The sequence below is a fragment of the Bidens hawaiensis genome, unplaced genomic scaffold, assembly GCF_021521415.1.
Source record: "Bidens hawaiensis isolate Kalapana, Puna unplaced genomic scaffold, B.hawaiensis_p1.1 tig00040278_1, whole genome shotgun sequence".
Lineage (NCBI taxonomy): Eukaryota > Viridiplantae > Streptophyta > Magnoliopsida > Asterales > Asteraceae > Bidens > Bidens hawaiensis.
In genome coordinates this window covers 1-25,701 of record NW_027497121.1, presented here as the reverse complement: position 1 = coordinate 25,701, position 25,701 = coordinate 1, and the positions used below count along the sequence as shown (strand labels likewise).

Below are 25,701 nucleotides of genomic sequence, written 5' to 3'. Positions count from 1 at the left end.
TTTGTGATTTATACAAAATCAACGTGATTGTTTTAAGAAAAATGAAATAAAATTAATATTTACTTCCTATATGAGATTAAAGAAGTTATTAATATTAAAGATTTTAGGTATTTATATGTGTGCATTGTATTTTGTTTTTATTAAAGATTACTACATATCAAATGACGAGTTATTTTGAAACTCAGAGTTGATATTTAGTGCTTCAATTAAGAAATGATGTTAAAATATTGAAATACTTTTTTTTATCATCGATAACTTGCTATTTTCTTTTAAATATCAAAAAGTTTACGAAAAAAAAAAAAGAAAAAATTAGCATAAATTTAAATGAGAAATTGTTTGGGGCTCAACATCACATGCACTTGAAGTGAAATGTTCCTTCCTATAAGTAATGTCATAGTAATAAATCCTTGATTTGTTCTAAACCGGTTGTTAAAGAAAAACCTTCAACAAAAGATGAATCATTTGAGTAGTAGTAAACCAAATTGACTCTACAATAGAATATTTTAGGTCGCTTATGTGTTGAACAACTATTTGATTATCATACTATGTATTTATAAACATGAACGTCACAACGACTACCGCGCGAGTGAATCAAACAACTTACCTATAGCCTATTAAAAAAAACTTATTTTAATTATTTATTTATCTTAAATATATATAAACAAAACCTTTAAACGCTCTCTGGTTGCTTCCTACTTTCTTTCAAACCACCAGATTGCTTTATTTGTAAATGAAGACTTCTCATACATTTGACCCGAATTCACGGATATATGTCTCATCAAACCCAGATATCCCTTTAACGGGTTATAACATCTCATTATATTAAAATTATTCTCATCAAATATTTTATATGAAAATCCTATAAAATAGAGATATATACTAAAAATTAATATTTATCTTTTTTAAAAGATATTATTTATAATTAAGAAACAAGTTTATAGTAGAAACAAACAAACGGGTCATGAGTCTCATCAAACCCAGATAGCTTTTAAACTGAATTATAACATATCATTTATTTGTGAAACATTTTCATCATCAAACCCTAAGTATATTATTTTTTTTTACAATAAATAAAACTAAAATTCAAAAAAATATATAAATATTAAAAACGAATAATGTAAAATAATCTCGTAATATAGGAGATAAAACCTAGGTTACATATATATGTGGTGAATGATATAAAAAGTCAATGTATAGTTATTTTCTAATAGTTTTATTTTACTTAAATACTTAAATGAATATCAGTAGCATTAACGTTATCTTATTATGGTTAACTCTTAAGTTATGGTTTGTTTTCATAATTGTTTGTTTTTTCCCGTTTATCTTCTTGCTACTTGGTGGGATGTTTTATTTTTCTCTTCGGACGTTTCAAAAAGTACTCTTGTTAGTGTTGTTAAGAAAAATTAGAAAACTTTGTGATTCTTTCAGTGGATTAGATGCGAATAATTTCAAGACAATAATTTTTTTTTAAAGGAATTTCAAGACAATTAGGAGGGAAAATTAAACACATGCTTATTAAACAAAAAGTATTTCTTTGAAATTTGAAACCAATTATTGTTTAACAAAATTAAGGGACAAGTTATCGGCAGGTTCCAGATGACTGGGCCATATGAAAATGAATAATGCAATGCCGGCACATGATTCTCACAATTAAGTCACCTTCAAGAAAACAAAAAGCAATCCGAAATTTAATTAAATAATGATAATAAAAATAAAATATTCTAAATTTTAGGTGATATATAATATAGTACTATTTTATATTATAATCAGATATATTGTTTTATCTCAAATCATTTTACCCAAATTTGTTTTACCTCTCAGCTTCTAACAAATGCAAACATCATGTATGTGGATGTGTAAGTCACACCATGATGTTAGACATGAAGGGGGTTTGGGATTCCTTATTTTACCTTCTTATAATTTTTTATTAAATTAATAAGTTATAATATTATAATTTATAAAACTTTTCCTCTCATAATATAAGTATTCCCAAACACCTTATTACTTTTAAGTTAATAAATTATAAATTGGTGAAAATAAGCAATCCCAAACACCCCCGAAGTGTGCACTACTCCTTTTCAAAGAAAAACAGTCCATTTTATTTGAAAGAATTTTGAATACTTTATTTATTTCTCATTCATGTAATATATATAAATAGGTTTTTACTTTTCATGTTACGATGCATTAGCGTGCATTTGATTGGTATTGGTTAAGTTTGTTACATACCGATACTGAATTGAAAAAACTAATCCGTCAACATAGAAGACAGTTTTGACACTTGTTTAACTTATTATAAAAAAATTGCGTATTAAAAAAAAACAAATACACCTTATTATCAAAGTGACGCAAATTCAATTGGTACCGGTAAGTTTCGTTACGGTACTGGCACTAAACCCAAAAATTATATTAGACACCCAGAATACTTATATAACTTATAATTCAAAAAATATCATATTTACAACAATTTTATTCGGTTTCTAAAACCTAGGCGTTGGGACGGTGAATCGACGCAAATTGGGTCGGGTTCAGCTACATTCGTTACGTACCGAAACTAAAAACAAAACAAAAATTTATGATGGGTGTCGAATCCAAAAAATAAAATAAACGTACTTGGCACACTAAGGATAGTATGAGTAGAAGTAATGTTCATATCCTTAGGTACATATTAGCTTTATTATACTAAAATGTTTAAAGTGTAAACACGATTATTTTTAAAGTGGCATTTTGATTTAAACTTAAAATTAATGAATTTTTTATATATATATAAACGTGAATTCAAATATTTAGAAACAAATTCTAACACTAAGGTAATTTCTTGATTCAGTTATAGCATTTGATCCGTAACAATTATGATGCAATGATCTTATGTTTAGACGGTGTAACATTTCTAAAATTTTGGGCTAAAATCGGCAAGTACAAAAGTTAAGGGACTTAAATGAAAATTCTGAATTTCAACACCCATCGTGTTACGGATGGATCAGGAATCAACCCATCGCGATCCGCGATGGGTATCTCACAAAACCCCAGGAAAGGCGGTGTCGCCCTACACGACCACCTGAACCTTAGGGTCACCGCAATACGCGATGACCAGGTTAAGCAACCGTGACACGTGTCCAACCACATGTCAACACGTGGCAACATAGGAAAGCCCACGTGTCACCACATGGCGACACATGGCAGGTCTACATGTCGACGCATCGGGCCTAGTGAGCGGCGTCGCGCTACGCGGCGACCAGCCTGAGCATCCGTCGCGATACACGACAAATTAAAATATTCAGAGGTGGCTTGATAGTCTATCGCGCTACGGGATGAAGTGTTTGTACTCCATCGCGATACGAGACGAAACAGAAATTTTGCCCTATAAATAGGGTGATCGGGCTATACTTCTCAGCATCACAAACACACCTTATAATACACACACTTAAACTCGTAGTGCGTGCCACGATCCCAACATTCTGCCGTATTCATTTTCCCAAAGTACGTGCACGTAGTAGGAGTTCTAGCGGTTTGTATCCCTCAAATACTCGACAATAAAAGTAGGAGTGATGTCCGCTTAAAGCCTACGCATTTCATATAAAGTATCCACATAAGGTATGAGTTCTGTCCGATTATTTTATTTTATTTGGCTTAGACCCTAATCGGAGATAAGAGATAAATATATGATTCATAAGCCAAGGGTATAGTTACTGTTTCTTATTGAAGAAGAAACCTGGTATATACATTTCTTCATGAAGATGAAACGTGAATGATAAATAAAATGGGACTAACGATCCAAATATTTTATATAAAGAAATAATCATCGAGGTATAGATTATGCAAATAGACTAAATGTCTAAACTTAGATCATTGATCTAGTTATTTACAAAAAAAAATTCTCGTACTATAGGTCCGAGTTAACGATCAAGCATAAATCAGTAAGACACACTGATCATAACAAAGGTGAATACGTCTAAACTCTTTACATGAGTGAATATGCTCAAAATTTTATAACTCTTTTAATGAGCCGTGCAATTGTTTACATGGGATTATGTATTCCTAAAACTTTATAAACAAAGGTAGTCGCTGGCCCACAGGCTATTGTATTATCTAGGGTTGTTCATGAGTCGAGCTCGAGTCGAGCCAGAGTGGTTTCGAGCCCGGGCTTGAAATTAAACGAGGCAACTCAGCTAAGGCTCTAGCTCGATTTTGAAGTTAAACGAGATTAAGATCGAGCCAATGGGCCGAGCCTAGGTCGATTTTGGCCCTGTTACAAAAATGAGCCAACTCAGCTCAGGATGTTTCAAATCAAGTTTTTTTAGATAGTTTTGTTCGAGCTTTCATTGAGCGAGCCACGAGCCTTAGCGTCGAGCCTCGAGCTTTTTGAACAGTCCTGGTATTATCTAGATCCTTTCATTTGTGGGTAGACGGTGGACACACCGCACCACGCCTGGTTATTCCTCCGCCACGCTTGGCCGGATCTAAGTAATATTCGAGTGGGGAATTGTAACACCCCGGCTAAAGCGGAAACGCCCGAGTGTGACGTACAGATTGTTCAAAACACATGTGACACTATTAAGTGAAAATATTATCATTAATTCATTTAAACATCATATACACAAGTTGTAAACAAAGAATACAAGTAAATATAAATATGGCTAAGCATTTTGTCCATTTGATTAAATATCCTAAGTCTAGTGTCTTCTCTAAGGATCATCCACTAATGCTTGTACCTTTAGCATATGCATAAAATAATGTCAACTATAGGAATAGCTAGTGAGTTCACATAGTTTGATATAATACATAAAAATCATACAATTCCATGAAACTCGTGAAATGCGCAAGTAAGGGTTCTTTACACTCGATACAATAGACCTGGGTGTAAAGAACAAACGAAGGTCCTTTCCAGTTGGTACCCAACCAACGTACTCGGATTGAGGTCCCTTTTCCACTCGATACAATGGACCTGAGTGCAAAGGGGGGCGTATGATCATACTTATTGAGGCAACCACTTGAAATCAACACACGTAAGCAAGTAAACAAGTAAGCACGTAAACACACAAGTTCATGTAGTGAATTGTAGTTTGTAAGCAACATCGTAAATACTTGAAGTTTGATAGGATGCATATAATACCCCTAAAGATATGAAAACGTTTAAAAAGGGGGTGTGAGAAACTCATATTGAAGTTGAAGATAAACATTGCAATGAAAACCAAAAGCATGATAATGAAACCAATTAGTATACTACATGATTACTGGCTAGGATTGGCAACAAGTCGAGTCAGACGAGCTTAGGTCATGTGTAAGACCAAATGAGGGTCTGAACGAGTCAATACAAAAATGGTTAATTTAGTTCGGTTCGCTCGGTACGGTTTTGAGTCGAAAGAGACCAGGTCAAAACATGTTTCAGAGTAAAACAATGCCGGGTCGGAATAGGTTTCAGATCAAAAGAGGTTGGTTTAAAAAATTATCTATTTGAAATTACTGTATATTTCAGCTTTGTTTTTTGATTTTCACCACTGGTTACACGCTTACTGCCTTTGCACGAATTACACGTCTGCATTTAGGTTATGTGTGCACTATTATCAAGTGAATCACGTACCGACACTGATTATGAGGTTGATGTCAGGTTGCGCGCGCACTCCTCCGCACCGCGCGGGCACCCAACTAGTTTTATTAAAAGCTCCAACCACCAGCCATCAGCTGCCAGTTAGTTTTGTCAAACATACCCTAAGTGGCTTAGCTCATATATAGTTCTAGGCCATATTATTCGAATACAAAAAGGTGATGACCCATTTAACTTTAATTTTCCAACTTCAACATGAACCAATTTTTGATTTAATTTTAACTCCCGCATGTAATATTAAGATAACATTTCATAAGCCAATATCTATAAAATGAATGAAATTTCTCTCTTTCTTTTAAAGTTAAACACGATAGTGATCTCTCTAAAACTTCAATCCCTCTCTGTGTTTTTAACAAGACAATCACTTGGTATATGAAAGGATAAAGTGATATTTTTATGAGACTCGAGCCATCAAATTATTCCACAAGAGAAATATGGAGTCCCAACCAGTTGGTTTCGTTGATGCATAGTTGCATACGTTAGACTGATGGGGTACAACAATTTCATGGTGATCAACAAAGCAGACATTTGTAGTAAATCATAAACTTAAGGGTGTTAAGGGGGTCGTGTTCGTAAATTGGCGGGACACGAACCCGAACACCACTTGAAGAGGTAGGTCCCAGCAGAGCCCAGTTGGTCCCGCAAGACTCACCTTGAACAGGGACGTCTGCGCAAAGACCATCTGCTCCCGCAGGACCCACCATGCTCATAGAACCTTACGCGCAGTACGCAAGCTGTACACGCAGGGAAAGCCTCCCAATGGTGAAGTACCCCGCCTGTTCCCGCAGTTGCGGATACAAGCCATCAGGGAAGGCTACCCGCAGACAGCAGGGCTACACGCACAAGACAATAGATACTTCAGTAGTCACATGAAGGAATGAGCAAGGCGGGAACAATCCCGCCTAAATGAGCCAGTCTGTATGATTCTGAAAGATCTTTTGTACTATACCTACCAAGGTATGGATAGGACAGACGATCTGACCAGAACAACCCATGAGCCAATCACAGGGTGACAGCTCACCGACAACAGTGCGAGGAGGAGCACCCTCTAGTATTGTTTGTCACTATTAGCCGCTGCCTACTCACCAACCCTTACTGTAGGGCGTGCGCAGCCTACAGTTGGTGAAATAGTGTTACTGTTGGCCGTAACCTATTCACCAACCAGCATGGCCTGCGTATAATCCACAGTAGGTATGACGTGCATAATCTACAGTTGGAGGAATAGTGCAGCCGACATAGTTACTGTTGGCCGTAATCTATCCACCAACCAGTATGGCCTGTGCATAGTCCACTGTTGGTAGAACAGGAATACTATTCAGCCGGCTGTACCTTCTAGGAAACCTACCTTCGGCTATAAATACTCCAACATCTTGGAATGGTAAGATCATCTGCTATCCAGTTATCTAGCAATCTCTTAATATACACTTATATTCAGAGCAACCTAGTCTGATTCTCACGCCGGAGGGTGGTCACAAGGAGGAACCCCCCCCCCCTTCTCAGTGACGAGCTTACGGTTTGTTTTGCAGGTCTCCTGAAGAACAGCCTTCTCAGCTAGACCTCATCCGTGGGAAACATTACTTAACCCCCAGATTATCTATAATCTGTACCGGGTCACTTAGTGTTTCTTCATTGGCGCCATCCGTGCATAAAAGCTAGAACTATTTTAGTTTTTTCACAATTTCTGAAGAAATGGTTAACGTTACTCCGGTTCAAAGGCCAGTAACCGACCAAGAAACCCCGGTAACAACCCCAGCAACTGGGGGGAACACCGGCGGTTATACAATCCTTACGAACACTACCCCGACTACCCAAGCCGGGGCAAGTGGAGTAAATATTCCATTGGGGTTCTCTGATACCCAACTGGAAAAACGAACGAAGGTCCCTCGCCAAACACTAGATCAAGTGAAGGCGTGGGCCGAAGCACGGCAAAGAGAATTCCAAGCCGAATTGGACGAACGCTTGCGTTCAGTTCAACAGGCTGACGAATTCGCCAGTACTCGCCAACACCTCAATATGAGCAGTGACTGCGAGTACTCAGACGACGAGTTGGAGTCCGACACCGACGCGAACCCTCGCCATAAGGCGAAAGGGAAGCGTAAGGAAACGGACGTCCAACCAAAAAGGAATTTTGGGGAAGCCTTTAAACCAATCGCGGAGAGAAACCCGCGTGACTTTTCCAAAACCTTTAGACCAACTGCTACAAATGCAGGAAAGTCAAAGTTCGCAAGGGACATTGCGGAAGCAATCGCCCCGAGAAGTGCCAAACAAATGTCCAACATTGGCACTTATGATGGTCTATCCGACCCAGACGACCATTTGAACAGGTTCATTGCGGGGGCTACCGTCAGCAACTGGACGGAACCCACGTGGTGCTACATGTTCCAGATGACTCTGGTCGGAGCGGCCAGGGCATGGTTCGATCGTTTACCGATCCACCACATATATGACTGGGCGGACTTTCAGAACAAGTTCAGCCAGCATTTCAGCCAACAGAGGAAGTACACTGAAGAGCAGTGGACGATCCTCAACTGCGTGAGAGAGGAGGATGAATCTTTACTAGACTTCATCACTCGCTTCAACTCCAAAAAGCTTAGTCTCGGCAACATAAGTGAGGATCTGGTTCGCGCCGCCTTCATCCAAGGCGCCGAATACCCAGAACTTATCCGCACATTGACGGGTAAGGATGGCATGCCATCAACTTGGGATGCCATCATGACGGCGGCAAAGCGCTTTGCCGAGACGGAAAAGCAACTGGGAAGGGATCTTCCCCAGAGTACACACCTCTACACGCAGAGGACCAGAGAGAACAATGTCCGGATCGCCCGGCAGAACAAAAGGAGGAGGCTAGGTATTTGGCAGTCAAGGGTAAACTTTGACACCTCATCCAGCTCTCGCCCTCTTGTTGGCGGAAGGGACAACACACACCCTTCAAACCGAAAACACCGGTGGACGCCACTCACGAAGAGCGTCACGGAGATATTTGCCACGGAAAAATTGCCATGGCCTAAAGCCCCATTGATCCGGCAGAAACCTAATGCAGATCAAAGCAAATCCTGTGATTTCCACGGGACAAAGGGTCATGGTACTGAAGAGTGCACATCCTTGAAGGATATTATTGAGACATTTGTCAAGGATGGAAGACTAGCACATCTTGTGGCATCGATCAGGAAGGGAGGAAGGAATGACAACCGGTACAGAGGTAACGGACGAAAGCCCGTCGATATCAGCATCAACATGGTTCATGGCAAGGTCAGAGGAAGAAAAAGACGGGTGGCAGAACCATGCGCGTGGAAGGAAGCTGAGGTGCGCTTCCCGCGAGTGCCAGGAGGCCCCAGCAAAGAAGGCCCCATCGTCATCAGAAGCCAGCTGGGGCACTACATCACCTCACGCACTCTTGCTGACAACGGCGCTTCGTCGACAGTGATGTACAGGCAGTTCTTTGATAAGCTGGATGATGAAGACAAAGAACGCTTGGAAACGGTCTACGCTTCAATGGAAGGGTTTGACGGAAGTACAGAAACACCCCTGGGTATCCTATCTTTCCCCGTTACTCTTACTGATGGGAATCATTCACGCACAGAAGACGTGGATTTTGTCGTGATGAAAAAGCCACATCACACGTACGACATCCTATTCGGAAGAGACGGGATGGCAAGATTCAACGCCGTGGTATCTTCAGTCCACGGCATGATGGGATGGCCAACAGCTGAGGGTGTAGCGATGATCTCTGGCATTCCCCAGGTATGCATTGCATCTGTTTCATCTAAACCCAAACCGAAAAAGGCTAAACCAACCATCACTGAACCAGAAAAATGGGCCTTCAATGGCAAATACCCCGACCAGGCCGTTACCATTGGACCAACAATCGTTGATCCCACCCGCACCTTACTCAAACGCCTACTGCAGAAAAACGCCGACATCTTTGCGTGGACACCAGCTGACATGACTGGTGTACCCCGAGGTAAGGCGGAGCATAAGCTCAAGTGCGATCCGGCTGTTACGCCAGTCGTACAAAAGCGCAGAGTAATGGGGCCTGAACAAACTAACGCGTGTAGAACCCAAGTCAAGGAACTCCTTGACGCAGGCATCATACGCGTTAGTAAATATCAAACATGGGTTGCAAATCCCGTAATGGTACCGAAGAATGACAAACAATGGCGCATGTGCATAGATTTCAAAGATTTGAACAAAGCATGCCCCAAAGATTGTTATCCGTTACCAGAAATTGATCTTAAGGTGGATTCGTTGGCACCATTTCGCCTTAAATGCTTCTTGGATGCGTATAAGGGGTACCATCAAATCCACATGGCCGTAGATGACCAGGACAAAACCGCGTTTCGGACGCCCGATGGTACATTTTGTTATAAAATGATGCCCTTCGGACTTAAGAATGCAGGGTCCACGTACCAACGCCTGATGGACAAAGAGTTTCATGCCCAAATCGGGAGAAACTTGGAAGTCTATATGGATGATTTGGTCATCAAAAGCCCCGAGCCAGAAGCGAGGTTGAAAGACATTGAAGAAACTTTCAACACGCTCAGAAAGATAAACATGAAGCTCAACCCGAGCAAGTGTTCATTTGGGATGGAAGAAGGGAAGTTCTTGGGAGTCATTGTTACTAAAGATGGCTTCAGAGCGAACCCTGAAAAGGTCGAAGCCATTGTTAAAATGGAATCACCGACCACCATCAAACAGGCTCAGACACTAAATGGACGACTAGTCGCACTTAATCGCTTTTTGGCAAACCATGCAGATAAGTCGTTTCCTTTCGTGTCAACATTAAGAAACTGCTTGAAGAAAACGCACTTCCGCTGGACACCAGAAGCGGAAGCAGCTTTTCAGGAGATTCGGTCACGCCTAATCGAACTCCCAACACTTACAGCACCACAAGCGGGAGAGGAGTTAATCCTATACCTTTCCGCAACAGATAGAGCAACCGGGGCAGTACTGCTAACAGAACGAAAAGGCATCCAGATGCCAATCTATTATGTTAGCCGTGTACTAACAGACGTAGAAACCCGGTACTCTACCCTCGAAAAATTAGTCTTAGCACTTATACACGCTTCACGCAGGTTAAGACGATATTTCCAGGGTCACCCAATTACCATTCTCACCAACTTCAAACTCTCAAACGTTCTAGGCAAACCCGAATTATCGGGACGTCTAGCCAAATGGGCAATTGAATTGGGAGAATATGCAATTAAATACAAGCCAAGACCAGCCATAAAAGGCCAGGTCCTGGCCGATTTTATTGCAGAAGTCCCCGCTTCGCGGGAGAAAGAGTGCCAGGAGGAGGCTCAACCCTCCCCAGCACAGGACATCAACGATGTCTGGCGACTCTACACTGATGGAGCCGCCAGTAACGAGGGTTCAGGCGCAGGGTTAAAATTAACCAACCCAGCAGGCCAAGAATATACTTACGCTATTCGGTTGGATTTTCCAAGTACGAACAACGAAGCCGAATACGAAGCATTCTTGGCCGGTTTGAGAATTGCGCGTAAGATGGGAGTGAAAAACTTGGAAGCCCATGTGGATTCCATGCTGGTAGCCAACCAAATAAATGGGACGTACACGGCTGTGAACGATACAATGGCCCTGTACCTCGCCCAGGCAAAAACCCTCATGCGTGATTTTAATGATTGTAAAGTCATACACGTCAAGCGCAGCGAAAACAAATCTGCGGATGCGTTAAGCAAGCTTGCGTCACTAGCCTTCACCCATTTGGGAAAGGACATCCGCATTGAACTCCTCGAAGCACCATCAGTCCCGCACAAGGAAATTTGTGTCATCCAAACCGGTACAGAAACATGGATGACACCGATAATAAATTACCTTGCAGCAGGAACACTACCAGAGTCAAAAACACAGGCAAGAAAACTACGCTGTAAAGCACTAAATTATCAACTCATCAATGACAACCTTTACAGACGTAACTTTCTTGGCCCACTTTTAAGATGCGTGAACAACCAAGATGCTGACTACCTCTTAAGGGAAGTACACGAAGGCATCTGTGGAGTTCACGCAGGTCCCCGCGCTGTTGTGGCTAAACTGAACAATGCGGGATACTTTTGGCCGGGGATGCATATGGATGCACTGGCATACATTAGAAAATGCAGGTCTTGTCAGCTTTACGCACCCAACACGCATCGCCCGAAGAACGAACTTGTTCCGGTCACTTCTTCGTGGCCATTTCAGAAGTGGGCCATCGATGTGACAGGCCCATTTCCCACAGCAGCAGGAAATGTTCAGTTCCTAGTGGTAGCCATCGATTACTTCACCAAGTGGATAGAAGCAAAACCTTTAGCCCAAACAACCGCAAAACATATCAAAAAATTTATTTGGGAATTTATTATCTGTCGTTTTGGACTTCCACAGAATCTGGTGAGCGATAATGGCACCAACTTTGCTGACAAGAAGCTACAGCAGTGGCTGAAAGAACTTCAAATCACCCACACCTTTACCTCAGTGGCACACCCGCAAGGTAATGGTGAGGTGGAAAGAGCAAACAAGAGCATCGTCGATGGCATAAAGAAAAGACTCTTGAGACACAGATCCGGCTGGGTGGATGAGCTCCCGCACGTCCTTTGGGCAAACAGAACGCTGAAAAAGGCCAGTACGGGGGAAACCCCATTCAGTCTTACTTATGGCACTGAAGCCATGGTCCCAGTCGAAATTGGTTTACCCTCACCAAGGGTCTTGATTCAGCCAGAAGACAATGATGCGGAAAGACGGTTAGACCTTATGCTAACCGAGGAACGCAGAGACTTAGCCGCAGTGCGTGAAGAAAATTACAAACGACAAATGCAAAAGTACTACAACACGCGGGTAAAACTCTGCAACTTCAATGAAGGAGACTACATACTGCGTAACAACGAGGCTTCAAACCAAGAGCGCTCAGGAAAGCTGGCCCCGATCTGGGAAGGGCCATACATTATCAAAGAAGTCCTGGGAAAAGGCGCATACCGGCTTGAAAGGCTCGATGGCACTCCTATCCCAAGAACATGGAATGGAGCTCAATTACGCAAATGTTATATGTAGATCAATTCCAAACTTGTAAAGAAAAGGCCTAGAGCCACTTCTAATGGAAATGATTCTCCTTACACAATGTGTTGATAGCCTTGCCTTTAACTTATGAACTTCCCATGTGCCGGTATTCACCGCACCAATGCGTGAAGAAGTAAGTAGTTGCGTGTGGAAGGCGGCAAAACCCGCATAAACACAACGCTAAAAATGTTAAAAAAATAATAAGGAAAACCTACACGCAGGTCAGATGTAAGTAAAGTTTAGCCATCCTTGTAAGTGCAAGTGACGGTCTTACCCGCACAATCACGAACAAGGAAGCAAAACTTCAACCTATCATCTACCACGTTCAAAGGTTAACTTATACTAAAAAATAATAAGGAAAACCTACACGCAGGTCAGATGTAAGTCAAGTTTAGTCATCCTTGTAAGTGCAAGTGACGGTCTTACCCGCACAATCACAAACAAGGAAGCAAAACTTCAACCTATCATCTACCACGTTCAAGGGTTAACTTATTCTGAACACTTAGAAAATTTCAAGGAAAAGATAAGGAAAACTTCCACGCAGGATAAATGTAAGTTTAGCCATCCTACTAAGTGCAAGTGACGGTCTTACCCGCACAATCATGAAAGAGGAAGAAAAAATAAACTTATAATTTACCATGTCAAAAAGTTAACTTATCTAAGTACTAAAGAAATTGCCAAGTGTAAACATGCGTTAAATAAAGAAAAGGACAAACACATTCTTTATTTCATCAACTTGAATATTACAAACATTGCTGGGTATATACCCGCATACAAAAGAAGTAAGAGCAAATATCTACGCTAGTGGTGGAAAGGGATCTTTTGGATCATGCTTCAGGACCACTCCCACTTGGACCCGCACCATCAGCAGAGTGTGACGGTTCAAGGAAAGCTCTAAGGACAGCAAGCCCATCATCAGAAGCAGCAATTTCATTTACCTTCTCCACCACCGGATGTGGGAAGGCAGCATAATGGTTCACTGCTTGGTCATAAATAGTTTCGGTATCCGCATTATACAGAGGGAAGTTGGAAGGCGGGACGCCTTTCTCAGCAAACCCTAGACCAAGCAGGAAGCCGGTCCATTCCCCATCCTCATGAGAAGCGTTGAGGGCTGCTCTCATAGCATCGTCGTAAGATGTCTCTGAAAAGACCCGATGCACAACCTACAAAAAATGTACAAGTATAAGAACTTCTATTCTACAAAGGAAAGCGTGACGACATAAAGCTAAAATACCTGAGGCAACGCTTCTCGAAGAAGCCATTCCTTGGCAGCCAGAGCTTGGGTGCAGGCGCGTTCAGCTTCGTTCTTATTAAGATTGGCGAGAAGCACATCCTTTGCAGCGGCCTCTTCAACGCCCTTAAGCTTCCGCTCGGTCTGCGCAAGCACACCCCTCTGGTCCAGGATCTCTTGAAGCTTTTTCGCATCCTCCATAGCCAAGGCATCATGAGCCTGTTGAAGAGCCTCTAACTTAGCTTTAAGTTCTTCATTCTCCAGGCGGAGAGGCTCAGCAACAGCTTCAGCCTTGGTGGCCCTCTCGGTCGCGTTCCTCGCAGTCTCCTTAGCTAGCCGAAGCTGTTCGTTAACAGCTTGGGCAGCCTTGGAGCGGGCCTCGAGTCGCGCTTGAACCTCAACCTCGAGGGCCTTGAAGGCCTTCTCCTTCTCCGCAGATACTGCGGTCAGTTTTTGGTTCTCCTCCCGGAGAGCACGCGCCTGAGATATTTCTTTAACACGAGCTGCTTTCAACTTGTCGTTTTCACGACAAAGCAGCTCGACGCGTGGCTGCATCCGAGCCAGGAGAACCCGAAGCTCGTTGGTTAGCCTACCCTCCTGGTAGCTAACCATGGCTTCCCCCAACGCACCATGGGGAGCAGCGTGGCGAGCCCAGTCCACGCACTCCACAGGTGTACGAAGGGTTGTTCCTCGGCGTATGTTCCATCTTGGAACATACACTTCATTGGAATCCGACACTGCAAAAGAAACAAAGCAGTTAGGAAAAGATGATAAAAATTACATAAAGGACAAAAGAACCCTACGCACCTGTAGGGTCGATCACAGGCCGATAGCCACCGAACCCATCACCTGAACCTAAGGTAAATCCATCCAAAAGGTCAGGCAGATGGGAAGGTAACAAAGATCGGCGAGAAGCCCCGCGCGTACCTGAAGGTCCAGCCGTCGAGGCCGATGGCGGAGGCGGCATGGTTTCCGCCGCAGTCGATGGCGGAGGCATGGTGTCCGTCGCGGACGCCGCCGAAGAGTCAGCAGCAACAGTAACCGCCGGCTCGGTGAACGATGCTGTAAAAATTGCACTCACCGCCGGCGGTGACGTCATCTCGGCTGGAACAGTCGGCTCAGAATGAGCAACTGAACCAGCGGAAGCAGGCGCAGGCGCCTGGGTCGACGCCTCAGGTAGGCTGACCAAGCCTACCGTCATTGGCGGAGAGGTTGTACTCGGCCCCTCACCCTGGAATGCGCCAACATCCACACCTGCGTAAAGAAGAAAAGTGTTAAAAAGACTTGGAAGATTAAACTATGAAGATAAAAGCTAAGAGAGTTGTACTTACAGGGTTTCTTCCGCTTGAACGTACGGACGGGCGGGGACGAACCCGATGGAGCCGGTCTCTTGATGCCGGTCACCGTGGTTGTCATTGGTTCTCCATAGGTAACAGTCGTAGCCTCCGGAACAGTGGTCTTCTCACCACCGAGCTTCCCCTCCGCCTCTTCACTATCTGACTCAGTGTCAGATAGGAGCACTGGATCGGCTGTGGAGGCCGCCTTCTCCTTCCCTTTCCCGCCGGCAGCCCGCTTCTTCCGCACTAACGAAGGACCATCTGCGGATTCCTCAGAAGAAGACAGGGTGTAAGGAATTCCAGCAGCGGGTGCAGCACTGAGGGGTGGAGGGGAGAATAACGCCTTACCTAGCCGCCGATGGCTCAGGATCTCGTGGCCCAGCGGATAAACCTCCACAAACCGATCCGCTGTTTGCTCCAGGATGGGCAACTCGTTCTCATCAAGAGCACGAGTACCCATCCGCACAGGATCGTCAACTTCCCGCGGGTACAGGAGCGACTCCAAATTGTTCCCCTCTAAGAGAAAAGAAACAGTTAGAAGACAAACTCATATCAGCAAGAAAGACAAGACATACCATAAGGAGTAGAGTTCAAACCGTATTCGAGAAGGATGGGAACCTGAGACGCCTCCTTCCACACCCGGCTCATCCCCAGCATCACCATCCCGGACTCCGCAAACCGGTAAACCGGAGATTGGACCAGGGATATCTTCGAGAACCATTCCGCCTCCTGGTAGTTGGGGGCGTGAAGGCTCGGAATTGCTTGGCCATTTTTAAACTTCATGGCAAGGGGGACGGCGCGGGCGGATATGTAGAAGAACTCCCGCTTCCACGATCGGAGACTGCGCTCGGTCGCACAAATCTTCAAACCCTTAATACGGGTTGTCAGGGTGTACCACCCTTGGATGCACCTCCAAGTATAGAAGGTCATCAGGCGGTCCACATGGGGCTGGATGCCCAAAATCCGGCACACCCACTCAAAATGGCGAATCTTGGCAATCGCCATGGGGTGCAGCTCGGTCAAATGAACACCGTGCCTCTCAAGGACACGGTAAACAAATTTTGTCAATGGGAATCTAAGATTCCCATAGACAAAAAATGCAGCATAAACCCCGATCTTGCCTCTGGGGGCATCGTACACGGTCTGGTGGGATTCAGGAAACTCAGGCTCGAGGGGATCGAGCATGAACTTCCTGACAACATACCGGTACTGATCGCCGGGCAGAGCACACTGGCACTCGCCAGCAGTACTCCTGTCGTCGGCCACAGCTTCAGCATCACGTGAAGACATCTTGTAGAGGAAGAAGAAAACGATTTCAGGGGAATGCTCGACTAATTAGAGTATTCGCCGGAAATCGCTGTAAAGATGAAGAGAAAATGTGAAAGTATGAATTGGAAAGGATCCTCCACCCCCTTTATATACTAATCGCAATTAATGCGGTGAATTTAATGCGGAGGAGAGAGAAATTGAAGGTGCAATGAAACTGTGACGCGTGGCAAAAAGCAACCTGGCAACAGCTGTCAAAAGGACGCATGCCAGTAATTTCGCGGCCACGCGCCCGAAAAATCGCGCCCACGCGCCTGAAAAAGCGTCTGGAATGACCATGTACTGTCACGTCACCATAACTTCCTGCACGTCCTGACACAGTCAGAAGAAACCGTCGCACGACGTTTCAGATGTCTGGACTGTTCTTATCCTTACCAACCTTTCGAATTTCAAAATTCAAAATTCAAAAAGATTCAAAAGTAAGCGGGAAAATACCCCTTACCTTGGCAACCAAGTAACCATAAGACGGATGCGGGTACAGTGTTAAGGCAAAACCCTTCACATACCTAGCACCCGTAGGGAATTGAAGCCAAGAAAACCCCGGCAACAAAGTAACTATAAGGCGGGTGCAGGTACAGTGTTAGGGCAAAACCCTTCACATACCTAGCACCCGCAGGGAATTGACGCCAGGGGTACCTTGAAAGTAAAGTAACTATAAGACGAGCGCGGGTACAGTGTCAAGGCAAAACCCTTCACATACCTAGCGCTCCGCAGGGAATTGAAACCAAGAAGGATCTTTTGGGCAATGCTTGTGGAAACGGAAATAACATCCCCGCATAGCGGGAACGTCGAGAAATACATTGTTTTGAGGCTCCAGGATGGAATTGGTGGTTTAAACATAATTGATCACTATGTTCAAAACCACTAAAACCTCAAGGAGAATCCATACAAGTGAGACTCAACGCTCCTGACTTGCGAGAAGGTTACATACCTACCCGCATCATACCCAAAGATCAAGCAAAAAAATCGGGAATTTTTGCAAGTGACATTAGGAAATCCGCGGGAAGAATCCCCACGGAGAACCTTAAAACTAAAAACCTTTTCAAAACCCCTTGCTTAAAGTCCAAAAGTTCACCTCACTTTATTGAACATTCATGAGAAGAACATTGGACTGGGGGGACTTGAAGAGGTAGGTCCCAGCAGAGCCCAGTTGGTCCCGCAAGACTCACCTTGAACAGGGACGTCTGCGCAAAGACCATCTGCTCCCGCAGGACCCACCATGCTCATAGAACCTTACGCGCAGTACGCAAGCTGTACACGCAGGGAAAGCCTCCCAATGGTGAAGTACCCCGCCTGTTCCCGCAGTTGCGGATACAAGCCATCAGGGAAGGCTACCCGCAGACAGCAGGGCTACACGCACAAGACAATAGATACTTCAGTAGTCACATGAAGGAATGAGCAAGGCGGGAACAATCCCGCCTAAATGAGCCAGTCTGTATGATTCTGAAAGATCTTTTGTACTATACCTACCAAGGTATGGATAGGACAGACGATCTGACCAGAACAACCCATGAGCCAATCACAGGGTGACAGCTCACCGACAACAGTGCGAGGAGGAGCACCCTCTAGTATTGTTTGTCACTATTAGCCGCTGCCTACTCACCAACCCTTACTGTAGGGCGTGCGCAGCCTACAGTTGGTGAAATAGTGTTACTGTTGGCCGTAACCTATTCACCAACCAGCATGGCCTGCGTATAATCCACAGTAGGTAGGACGTGCATAATCTACAGTTGGAGGAATAGTGCAGCCGACATAGTTACTGTTGGCCGTAATCTATCCACCAACCAGTATGGCCTGTGCATAGTCCACTGTTGGTAGAACAGGAATACTATTCAGCCGGCTGTACCTTCTAGGAAACCTACCTTCGGCTATAAATACTCCAACATCTTGGAATGGTAAGATCATCTGCTATCCAGTTATCTAGCAATCTCTTAATATACACTTATATTCAGAGCAATCTAGTCTGATTCTCACGCCGGAGGGTGGTCACAAGGAGGAACCCCCCCCCTTCTCAGTGACGAGCTTACGGTTTGTTTTGCAGGTCTCCTGAAGAACAGGCTTCTCAGCTAGACCTCATCCGTGGGAAACATTACTTAACCCCCAGATTATCTATAATCTGTACCGGGTCACTTAGTGTTTCTTCACCACTTGAACCCAAAAATCATGTAAGACACGTGTACCCGAACACGAACCGCATATTGACTGGTTGACCTGAAACGACCCGTTTAACCCAAAAGTTATTAATTACTAATTTTTTTTATTGTTTTCATGTATTGATACTTTGAATTCACATTTTTGTAACAAAAGGTACAAATTACCATAGATAAAATATGAATTATGAACTTTGGTGTCACTAAGCTATCATCGGTTCAAATGGTGGCCTACCATTAAGCCACGTCACCTTATTGTTGTTATTATTATTTGTGTTTTAGTTCTAGTACTGTAATTGAAACCAATCGAATTCGCATTGATTCACCGCTGTAGCCCAGGACCCCTGACAATGCTTGAGTTTTACCAATGTCCGGGCATTGATTCACCGCCACAATGATCAGGACAGACAACGCTCAGATTTTACCGACTCTTTTGTTTTAGTTATGGTACCGTAACGAACGTAACCGAAACGATCGAATTCGCGTTGAGTTGTTGACTCGATGCTGCAGCGACTAAGTTTTACTGATCAAATTCTTCGCGCAACGAGAGTGGGAAAATCAGTATGTTTACCGTTACGACCTTTTTAATATGGTAATTTTTTATTATAAGTTAAACGAGCATCCCTACTATTTCCTGCGTTGACAAATTAATTTTTTTTAATTTTGTGTCTGTATCTTAACGAAGTAACCCTTGCAACATCATGTTTTTTTTAATATGGTAATTTTTAACAGATTAATTCTTTTAATATGGTAATTTTTTTATTATACATTTTAAATATTTACATAATTTTATTTATTACATAAAATACATTTAAAAACTTTTAAAAATCTTACAAAAAATGGGTTAAACACATTTTCATCCGAAAACTTTTGTACGTATTGAGTCGAAACAGGGTCCAAGCTTTGCCACCGATTTCAGATGAAAATGTATTTTGACTAAGTTTAATTTCAAATATATCGGATAAATTTTCAAAATGAATTAAGTATTTTTCTTGGTATTGGTTAGAAACCTAAAGAAAAGGATAATAAAGACACCAGTTATCAGATCAACTATCAAACAAAAATATTGATGAAAACGATTATAGAACCAAATGAATTATAACTTATTAAATCACTTACCAAACCAAAGAACAAACGATCATCAAACAAACGATCATCAAACCAAATCACTGACCAAAATCAAACCTAATGAAAACCAAGGAACAAATCTGATTAGATTCGAGCAGCGAGATCAACAACACCAACTTCGTCTGCGCAAACCTTGCCTAGTTCCATAATCAAGAAGACAAGAACACAAATACTCAAGAATCAAACGACCAACGATATCAAGAACACCAAATCTAGAGTCAAGCTAGGTGCTAGCAATTAACATGCTAAATATAAGTTGCAATTTAAACATCTTTCAACTAACATCAGTTTACAATGTTCTTGACACTGCTGCTTCAGTATATAATGAACTGTTTGTTGTAAACTTTATGGTTACAATAAAATATTACAAATGAAGGAACTTTTGGAATTGTTTCATAGCTACTAAACTTATATAATAACCGCATACATATAACCTGAAAGATTACACAGTATAATGCAAATGAGGAACCGCTAGCAGAGCTTGTGATTGCTTCTTGTAGCGAAAATCTAAAGCCTTGGAATCGTCAGCAGACCAAACAAAGATCCCATGAAGCTTCCCTTCACTTTTTAACCTTTTACAAGCTATAAAAAAACCGTTTTCTGGAGACAGCCTGAAGAGGTATGTACCCGCCTCAACACCGAGCAAGGCGGGTCAACCCACAAGATAAAGACATTATGAAGGCACAAAGCCAAAACCTATGCGCATGGCGCATACAAAACATGCTCAGGCATCATATGCCCAGGCACACATATGCTCGCGCATCGCATATGCGCGCGGCGCATCAGCGCGCGGCGCATATCACATGCCCGTGCATATCACATCTGCCCAGGCACACATATGCTCGCGCATCACATATGCGCGCAACGCATCAGCGCGCGGCGCATATCACATGCTCGTGCATATCACATCTGCGCATGAAATATCTGCGCGTGAGAATAAAGAGAAGACCTCGCGCATCCTCAGGGTGGGCGCATATCATACGTGCACATAATCAACCTCGTCCTTATCCAAATCAGGATTAGGGCAACCTTGATTGTGCACATCAGACAACCTTCCAGAAGGCATCTTTTTAAGGAGAAAGAATATGCTGATGTTGACAGCTGCCAAATGAAAGGTCAACAACTCAGCATGACACATGTGTTACCACGTGATTACAACCAACGAGAAAGCGCCAGGTGTCCCAGAGGACACGTGGCGCAGTGCGATTGGAGGAGGCCAACGAGGTTGAGCCCAATCAGTGGAAACCCTAGCATTATAAATACAGCATCAACTCCACTTTGATGACACATTCATACTCAATCATTGACAGTTACAGGCAGTGATATTCATATTCAATCATATTGAATTACATTCACTCACAGTCAGTTACATACAAACACAGTCTCACAATCAGAGGGTATTGAGCTATTCAGCAACACCCTTGAGATTCCCTTACACACATTATCATCTTCTCCACAATATACTGATTCTCACGCCGGAGGGTTACCCCAAAGAGGACCCCTCTGTCCCTTTCTGAGGGGTAAGTAACGGCGCTGTTCATTTTGTAGGTGGGAAGAACACAGATCCAGAAGAACCATCGGTGAAATAGTATAATCACACCCGAGGAAAGTAGATCTGCTACCAGTGAGTAGATCCACGTTTCTTCACAGCCCTCCACTTCCTTCAGTAGTTAATCTAACTAGGATATTACCTCCTTTATAATTAGATCTTTGTGTCTCAAAATAATTCATAAACTGAGAAACAGTGGTCCCCTTATCATATGCATAAAACTGGAAATTAATATAGTCTATAATATGACCATATCTCTTCAAAGAGCCTGATAATGACTTTGAACTTCATCATCTTCATATGGAGCTATAGATGCAAACGAGACGACTCCATTGTTTTTAAGGGCAGTATAAGCTTCCCGATGCAGTTAGCAAACGTTTCAGGATCTGCATGAAAATGCTCATAGTCGATATCAATCCCGTCCAGATTATACTCTTTGATGATGTTAGTTGTAGGGGTATGGTATTAAACCGGTTTACAATCCTAAATTTATTATATTTGGTTTGTTTTATTATATGGGCTAATACATTTGTTATTGGGCTGAGGAGGTTTGTGGAGGTAGCCCTAATTGGGCTAGGCCCATTAGGGTATCATGATGGTGGCCATGAGACTCTATATAAGGAGGTCTTCACCTCCTTATCATGGGGTCATGCTCAGTAGGTGCCACCACCAGTTTTTGTGTCTGTGAACAAGAGGTCTTGAAGATCTCTTAGCGGTCACCTCCACACCCCCAAAACGCCACTGCAGATCGCGAGCAGCCGGAGGAGAGGATCAGCAGACCAGGATGCGGTTCATTCATCTCGAAATCCGTGGAAGCTCCGTCATGAGTCAGGTCAGATTCCATTTCATGCTTCGACATTTGCGCCATCCGTGGGACGGCAATGACCACACTGGCCTCTCTTCTCGGCCCTCCGATCCGTTCATCAAAATCTCAGGAAGAACCACCGAGCTCTTGGGGAAACCCTTAGATCTATGTTTTCAGATCTGGAAAATACTTCCAGATCTGGAAGATGCAGGAGGAAACCACCAAGCTTTTGGGGAAAATCCTTAGATCTGTGTTTTCAGACCTGGAAAATACCTCCAGATCTGGAAGAAACAGGAAGAAAATGAGCTTTTGAGGAAAACCCTCAGATCTGGGTTTTCAGATCTGGGTTCGTCGCCGAGCAGCAGCCACACCTCATATTCATAGTTTATAAACCCTATCAGATCTGTTGGTTTTACATAAAACCTACCTGATGTGGATATTCAAAACCTTTGGGTCGCGCGCGTGCCCAGGCGATTACTCTGCGCCTCAGCGGGTCGTGTGCGCGCGCCCAGGCGATTACTCTGCGCCACAGCGGGTCGCGCGCGCGCCCAGGCAATTACTCTGCGCCTCAGCGGGTCGCGCAGCGCGCGCTTAGGCAATTACTCTGCGCCACAGCGCGCGCTGCGGCGCGCGCCCCAGGCGATTACTCGCGCCACAGCGGGTCGCGCGCGTTCCAGGCGATTACTCCGCGCCACAGCGGGTCGCGCGCGCGCACAGGCAATTACTCTGCGCCACAGCTGCGCGCGCGTGCCCAGGCGATTACTCTGCGCCACAGCGTGTCGCGCGCGCGCCCCAGACATGAAGGCAGAGCATGCTCAAGCAATAAGCATGCTCAAGCAATAAGCATGCTCAAGCATCAAGCATGCTCAAGCATCAAGCATGCTCAAGCAGCCAAGCATGCTCAAGCATCAAGCATGCTCAGCAATAAGCATGCTCAAGCAGCAAGCATGCTCAAAGCATCAAGCATGCTCAAGCAATAAGCATGCTCAAGCAGCAAGCATGCTCAAGCATCAAGCATGCTCAAGCAATAAGCATGCTCAAGCAGCAAGCATGCTCAAGCAGCAAGCATGCTCAAGCAATAAGCATGCCCAAGCAATAAGCATGCTCAAGCAGCAAGCATGCTCAAGCATCAAGCATGCTCAAGCAATAAGCATGCCCAAGCATCAAGCATGCTCAAGCAGCAAGCATGCTCAAGCATCAAGCATGCTCAAGCAATAAGCATGCTCAAGCAGCAAGCATGCTCAAGCATCAAGCCATGCTCAAGCATCAAGTACGCTATCAGATCTGTTGGTTTTACATAAAACCTACCTGATGTGGATATTCAAAACCTTTGGGTCGCTGCGCGCGCCCAGGCAATTACTCTGCGCCTCAGCGGGTCGCGCGCGCGCGCCCAGGCAATTACTCTGCGCCACAGCGGGTTCGCGGCGCGCGCCCAGGCAATTACTCTGCGCCTCAGCGAGTCGCTGCGCGCGCGCCCAGGCAACTACTCTGCGCCACAGCGGGTCGCGCGCGCGCCCAGGCAATTACTCTGCGCCACAGCGCGCAGCAGTTTTGCATTCGCAGCCACCGCATACAAGTTTTCGCATACATGTTTCGCACTTCCTTTTACTAATTTGAGCAATATGACAACATTATATTGACATCAAATTAAAAAGAAAGCGAAGTAAAACATACATGCGTGAGCTCCAAGCTCAAACGCGTTGACGAGTCTTAACTCTAAAACGTCAGGGCCTTAGCCCAAAATATGAGTCTTAGCTCAAACTTGAAGGCTGGGAATCCTCACAATTTCCCATACGGCTCCGCGCCATAGGCTGGGAATCCTCACAATTTCCCATACGGCTCCGCGCCATAGGCTGGGAATCCTCACAATTTCCCATACGGCTCCGCGCCATACTTAAAGGTTGGGAATCCTCAATTTCCCATACGGCTCCCAGCCATACTTGAAGGTTGGGAATCCTCATAAACCCGTCGGCCACGCGCCAGCTTTTATTATCATTACTTTCATTGCCGTAAGACGCCCCGCGCGCAGGTTTCCATTATTATTACAGCCCGTAAGACGCCCCGCGCGCAGGTTTACATTATTATTACAACCCGTAAGACGCTTCGCGCGCAGGCTACTGTTATTATTACAGCTTGTAAGTCGCCTCACGCGCCAGCTCAGTTATTATTACAGCTCGTAAGTCGCCTCACGCGCCAGCTCAGTTATTATTACAGCTCGTAAGTCGCCTCACGCGCCAGCTCAGTTATTACTCTTAGCTCGTAAGACGCCTCTCGCGCGCAGGCTTTATTATTTTCAGCTCGTAAGACGCCTCTCGCGCGCAGGGCTTTATTATTTTCAGCTCGTAAGACGCCTCTCGCGCGCAGGCTTTATTAATTTTCAGCTCGTAAGGAGCCCTCTCGCGCGCAGGCTTTATTATTTCAGCTCGTAAGACGCCTCTCGCGCGCAGCTTTATTATTTTCAGCTCGTAAGACGCCTCTCGCGCGCAGGCTTTATTATTCTCATCTCGTAAGACGCCACTCGCGCGCAGGCTTCATTGCTCAGCTTGTAAGACGCCTCTCGCGCGCATCGCTTTATTACCCAGCTTGTAAGACGCCTCTCGCGCGCAGGCTTTATTTTCAGCTCGTAAGACGCCTCTCGCGCGCAAAAGCTTTATTATCCTTATAACTCGACACCACCATTATCTTAAGGATCACAACGCGTCACCATCATGGAGAAAATCTCCCAGACTCAAGACAATAAAGATAGGCCGAATAAAAGGGAAAAAACCGCCCTAACACCTTATAAAGTCCAACGCTCCACCTAAGCGTTTTGCGCGCCCAGGAGCAACGCTGGACTTGGGGGGCTTGTAGGGGTATGGTATTAAACCCGGTTTACAATCCTAAATTTATTATATTTGGTTTGTTTTATTATATGGGCTAATACATTTGTTATTGGGCTGAGGAGGTTTGTGGAGGTAGCCCTAATTGGGCTAGGCCCATTAGGGTATCATGATGGTGGCCATGAGACTCTATATAAGGAGGTCTTCACCTCCTTATCATGGGGTCATGCTCAGTAGGTGCCACCACCAGTTTTTGTGTCTGTGAACAAGAGATCTTGAAGATCTCTTAGCGGTCACCTCCACACCCCCAAAACGCCACTGCAGATCGCGAGCAGCCGGAGGAGAGGATCAGCAGACCAGGATGCGGTTCATTCATCTCGAAATCCGTGGAAGCTCCGTCATGAGTCAGGTCAGATTCCATTTCGTGCTTCGACATATAGTGAGTGAAGAAAAACCCATGAGTCCACTGAAGATGGCTAAAGTTACATTGTTGTTTATTGACAGTGTCACCTCCTAAGCTCAAAGCCACTTTGACATTAGAATGTTGGTTCTTGATTAAAGAAACTGTAGAAGGGTTGAAGTTATTTGTGTCCCAGAACACGTTGAATTTGCCATTGGTTGGGTGGGGGGAGACGAATCGGTGTAATCGATTGCAAATGCAAGTATGTAGTGGAATTCGAGGTTTGGATTTACGGGTACATCTGAAAATT

General features: G+C 44.2%; 1 pseudogene; it reads right to left on the bottom strand.

Moving 5' to 3' along the window:
• Positions 1-20,069: 20,069 nt before the first annotated feature.
• Positions 20,070-25,696, bottom strand: LOC143592028 (chitinase 2 pseudogene; annotated as a pseudogene).
• Between the last annotated feature and the right edge of the window lie 5 nt (positions 25,697-25,701).